This window comes from Dipteris shenzhenensis, chromosome 5 (assembly GCF_047967505.1).
Source record: "Dipteris shenzhenensis isolate YYH24624 ecotype China chromosome 5, Dip_SZ_1.0, whole genome shotgun sequence".
Classification (NCBI taxonomy): Eukaryota; Viridiplantae; Streptophyta; class Polypodiopsida; order Gleicheniales; family Dipteridaceae; genus Dipteris; species Dipteris shenzhenensis.
Window position 1 is genome coordinate 17,452,071 of NC_141600.1, and position 6,000 is coordinate 17,458,070.

Genomic DNA, 6,000 nt, shown 5'->3' on the forward strand with positions numbered 1-6,000 from the left:
TGTCCAAAGTATTGTGCCCATCGGATATGCTTTGCATTGTCGATCAAGCATAAAACATCGTTTTTGCCTTAGTGTCATGCACAACCATGAAAAAACACGGTCCTAAGAGTGTTAATCAAACAAGTACTTATCGGAAGGGGGCTCCAGTTTGCACGTAAGTCCATTTCAACTACATTTAGATGCGTGTGCAGTATTTTCAACATTGAGTATGCTCTGCATGGTCGATTACGCATTATACAACGTTTTTCACTTAGTGATATGCACATCTGCAAAAAAACACACCCTTAGGTATGTTATTTGACCAAGTACTTATGAGATGGGTGTGCCTCTTTAAGAACATTTCAATGCCACCTAGGTTAAGGTGTAGGAAAAGTATTATGCCCATCGGATATGCTTTGCATGGTCGATCGAGCATTAAATACCATTTTTGCCTTAGTGTCATGCACATCCATAAAAAAGCACGCTGCTAGGTGCATTATCCGATCAAATACTTATGCGATGGGAATGCCACTTTTCTTGGAAGTCAATTACACCTAGTTTAAGGTGTGTGCAAGGTATTGTGGCCATCGGATATGCTTTGCATTGTCAATCAAGCATAAAACACTGTTTTTGCCTTAGTGTGTTATTCAAACAAGTACTTATTCGATGGGGGCTCCACTTTGCATGCAAGTCCGTTTAAATAATTTTGAGGTGCGTGCAAAGTATTGTCACTATAGGATATGATTTGCATGGTCAATCATGCATTATACACCGTATTTTCCCTAGTGGTATGCACATCCGCAAAAAAACATGCCCTTAGGTGTGTTATCTGACCAAGTACTTATCGGATGGGTGTGCCTCTTTGAGAAAATTTCAATACCACCTAGGTTGCGCTGTAGGAAAAGTATTGTGCCCATAAGATATCCTTTGCATCGTCGTTCGAGCATTAAATACAATTTTCGCGCTCGTGTCATGCACATCCGTAAAAGAACATGCTGCTAGGTATGTTATCTGATCAAGCACTTATGGGATGGGTGTGCCACTTTGCATGTAAGTCAATTCCACCTATTTGAAGGTGCGTGCAATGTATTGTGCCCATCCGATATGCTATGCATTGTCGATCAATCATAAAACACCGTTTTTGCCTTTGTGTCATGCACAACCATATAAAAACACGGCTATAGGTGTGTTATTCAAATAAGTACTTATCGGATGGGTGCTCCACTTTGCACGCAAGTCCGTTTCAACTAAATTGAGGTGCGTGCAAAGTATTGTCACCATCGAATATGCTTTGCATGGTCGATCACGCATTATACACCATTTTTTCCCTAGTGATATGGACATCCGCAAAAAAACATGCCATTAGGTGTGTTATCTAACCAAGTACTTATCGGATGCGTGTGCCTCATTGAAAGCATTTCAATACCACCTAGGTCAATGTGTACGAAAAGTTTTGTGCCCATCGGATATCCTTTGCATGGTCGATCGAGCATTAAATACTATTCTTGCTCTAGTGTCATGCACATCCGTAAAAAAACACGCTGCTAGGTATGTTATCTAATCAAGCACTTATGGGATGGGTATGCCACTTTGCATGTAAGTCAATTCCACCTAGTTGAAGGTGTGTGCAAAGTATTGTGCCCATTGGATATGCTTTGCCTTGTCGATCAAGCATAAAACACCGTTTTTGGCTTAGTGTCATGCACAACCATGAAAAAACACGGTCCTAGGTGTGTTATTCAAACAAGTACTTATCGGAGGGGGCTCCACTTTGCACGCAAGTCTGTTTCAACTACCTTAAGGTGCGTGCAAAGTATTGTCACCATTGGATATGCTTTGCATGGTCAATCATGCATTATACACCATTTTTTCCGAAGTGATATGCACATCCGTAAAAAAACACGCCCTTAGGTGTGTTATCTGACCAAGTACTTATCGGATGGGTGTGCCTCTTTGAGAACATTCCAATACCACCTAGGTTGAGGCATACAAAAAGTGTTGTGTGCATCCGATATCCTTGGCATGATTGATCGAGCAATAAATACTATTTTTGCTCGTGTCATGCACATCCGTAAAAAAACACGCTGCTAGGTATGTTATCCGATCAAGCACTTATGGGATGGGAGTGCCACTTTGCACGTAAGTCAATTCCACCTAGTTGAAGGTGTGTGCAAATTATTGTGCCCATCGGATATGCTTTGCATTGTCGATCAAGCATAAAACATTGTTTTTTCCTTAGTGTCATGCACAACCATGAAAAAACACACTCCAACACGGTCCTAAGTGTGTTAATCAAATAAGTACTTATCGGATGGGGGTTCCAGTTTGCACGCAAGTCCGTTTTAACTACGTTGAGGTGTGTGCAAAGTATTGTCACCATCGGATATGATTTGCATGGTCGATCACGGATTATACATCGTTTTTTCCCTAATGATATGCACATCCGCAAAGAAACACGCCCTTAGGTGTGTTATCTGACCAAGTACTTATCGGATGGGTGTGCCTCTTTGAGAACATTTAAATACCACCTAGGTTGGAGTGTAGGAAAAGTGTTATGCCCATCAGATATCCTTTGCATGGTCGATCGAGCATTAAATACTATTTTTGCTCTAGTGTCATGCACATCCGTGAAAAAAACACACTGCTAGGTATGTTATCCGATCAAGCACTTATGGTATGGGTGTGCCACTTTGCATGTAAGTCAATTCCACCTAGTTGAAGGTTTGTGCAAAGTATTGTGCCGATCGGATATGCTTTGCATTGTCGATCAAGCATAAAACACCGCTTTTACCTTAGTGTCATGTACAACCATGAGAAAACACGGTCCTGAGTGTGTTAATCAAACAAGTGCTTATCGGATGGGGGCTCCAGTTTGCACACAAGTCTGTTTCAACTACGTTGAGATGCGTGCAAAGTATTTTCACCATCAGATATGCTCTGCATGGTTGATTATGCATTATACAACCTTGGGTGACATCCAGTGCATATTTTGACCATGCGAAGCATATCCGCAAAAAAACACGCCCTTAGGTGTGTTAGCTAACCAAGTACTTATTGGATGGGTGTGCCTCTTTGAGAACATTTCAATACCACCTAGGTTGCAGTGTAGGAAAAGTATTGTGCCCATCGGATATCCTTTGCATGGTCGATCGAGCATTAAATACTATTTTTGCTCTAGCGTCATGCACATCCGTAAAAAAAACACGCTACTAGGTATGTTATCCGATCAAGCACTTATGGGATGGGTGTGCCACTTTGCATGTAAGTCAATTCCACCTAGTTGAAGGTGTGTGCAAAGTATTGTGCCCATCGAATATGCTTTGCATTGTCGATCAAGCATAAAACACCGTTTTTGCCTTAGTGTCATGCACAACCATGAAAAAACACGGTCCTAAGTGTGTTAATCAAACAAGTACATTTCGGATGGGGGCTCTAGTTTGCACGCAAGTCCGTTTCAACTAGGTTGAGATGCATGCAAAGTATTGTCACCATCGGATATGCTCTGCATGGTCGATTATGCATTATACAACGTTTTTCCCGTAGTGATATGAACATCCGCAAAAAAACACGCACTTAGGTATGTTATTTGATCAAGTACTTCTCGGATGGGTGTGCCTCCTTAAGAACATTTCAATACCACCTAGGTTAAGGTGTAGGAAAAGTATTGTGCCCATCAAATATGCTTTGCATGGTCGATCGAGCATTAAATACCATTTTTGCCTTAGTGTCATGCACATCCGTAAAAAAGCACGCTACTAGGTATATTATCTGATCAAGTACTTATGCGATGGGAATGCCACTTTGCATGTAAGTCAATTCCACCTAGTTGAAGGTGTGTGCAAAGTATTGTGCCCATCGGATATGCTTTGCATTGTCGATCAAGCATAAAACGCCGTTTTTGCCTTAGTGTCATGCACAACCATATAAAAACACGGCCGTAGGTGTGTTATTCAAACAAGTACTTATCGGATGGGGGCACCACTTTGCATGCAAGTCCTTTTCAACTATGTTGAGGTGCATGCAAAGTATTGCCACCATCGGATATGATTTGATTGGTTGATCATGCAATAGTGTGAATTTTCTTCCAAAAATTAGGAATGCGATCCAATTGATCCGAGATGAAAATTCTATATAGTTTGTTATTTATATATTTTTGAAATGGACTGACCCAATATATCCAAATATGGAAGTATAGAAACATGGCAATTTTCATCCTCCTTCAGACTTTGGTCAAATAGTCAAGATGGAAACATTGGAAATTATATTGTATTTAAAAAAGCGTTCTCGAGAACTACAGTTTGTAGCTAAGGTGTTGCCACCATGACTAATTAGCAAAGCTATAAGTCACTTCTCATATAGCTTTGCTGATTACCACTTACGTATGAGGTAAAGGTCTTCCCATGGCCTCTACTTACCCCATCTTCATTGATGATCGACTTGTTTGGCCTTGGCTAATCGTGCTTTGACCTCTTTGTTTGTTGCTCTTAATTAGCCTTTGGCCTGTTCATTCGTGCTTTGCAGTGTTGTAAACTTGTTGTTGAGGTACATCATCTTTCCTTTTATATACCATTCTAGGTCCTAGTGGAGCAAAGTTCTCGACTGGTGGCCATCATGTTCACCCATTTCCTCGCATGTTGCACTATCATATTGAACATGCCTTACAAGAATCATCATTTTCTTAGAAAGTTCTTCCTAGCATGAGTTGAGAAACTTCTCTAGAATAGGTGGAACATTAATGTCCCTTATTACACTATCATATTGAGCAACGTTCTTCCTAGCATGAGTTGAGAAACTTCTCTAGAAGAGGTGGAACATTAATGTCCCTTATTACACTATCATATTGAACATGCCTTACAAGAATCATCATTTTCTTAGAAAAAATAACCTAATCCCAAATCTACAAAGTAAAAAATCTTTTTGAGGGCCTAGATCTCAATATCCTCTCTCAAATCCTACTATGACCTATACTACAACAAAATAGTTAAATGATGATGCACATATAATAATACCCGAATTCCAAAACACAAGAGGTTCACACCAAAGCTAATTTCTTGAATGCACATGGGTCCACAAGAGCTTCAATCCTATTGTACCAATCGACATATAAATTAGCTCTCTAGTTACAATAATGGAAAGATGATGTGGAAGCTATACGTTGCCAATGAGGGGTTCAATGGGATCCATGTGGTTGCTCTAGATGGCCTTGTAATGGTTGAAGATGGCCTTGTAGTGGCTTAGGAATCCTACACTTTAGAACATGTTCAAGAATCCTATCTAGAATCTTATCTCAGATACTTAAAGAATCTTGTCTAGAATCTTATCTAGGATACACATAGAATCTTGTCTAAGTTACCATCTAGAATCTGGCTTCAATGAAAATTCCAAATCTAGCGTGTTCTATTATTTGCCTATTTGTCCTACTCATATCAAGGTTCATATGTGAGGTAGTGGTATCAAACACTCGCTCTCACTGATTCAATGTGGGCCTATCCCAAGCAATCAAACGAGATGTTCCACTTGTTCATGAGACAAGGCCTTGGCTAAAATATCAATGATGTTCTCCTATGTCAGGTAACAAATCAATTCTATCAACCCATCCTTGATTAGCTTCTTGATAAAGTGGTAAGCCTACCTCGATGTGCTTTGTTTTTCCATGGAACATAGGTTCTTTGCAATCAATATGTAGCTTTGATCATCACAATAGATCTCCACTGCTTCCTCACTTCAAGAGAACTTTGTATCTTCCATAATCTAATTGAGCCATATAGACTCACATAGAACACAAGGTTCTTTACAATCGCTATGTAGCTTTGATTGTGAAAATAGATCTGCATTGCTTCATCACTTTGGAAGAGATTCGGAAGGTCTTCATGTCTTCAAGGATCTAGTTGATGCATAAAGACTCACATGATGCCATACACATAGATTGGTACTTTGCCTCCATTGAGGAAAGTGCTACAGTGGGTTATTGTCCAAAGACATATGAGTACAGACACTTGAGATTGCGATTAAGGAGGAGGC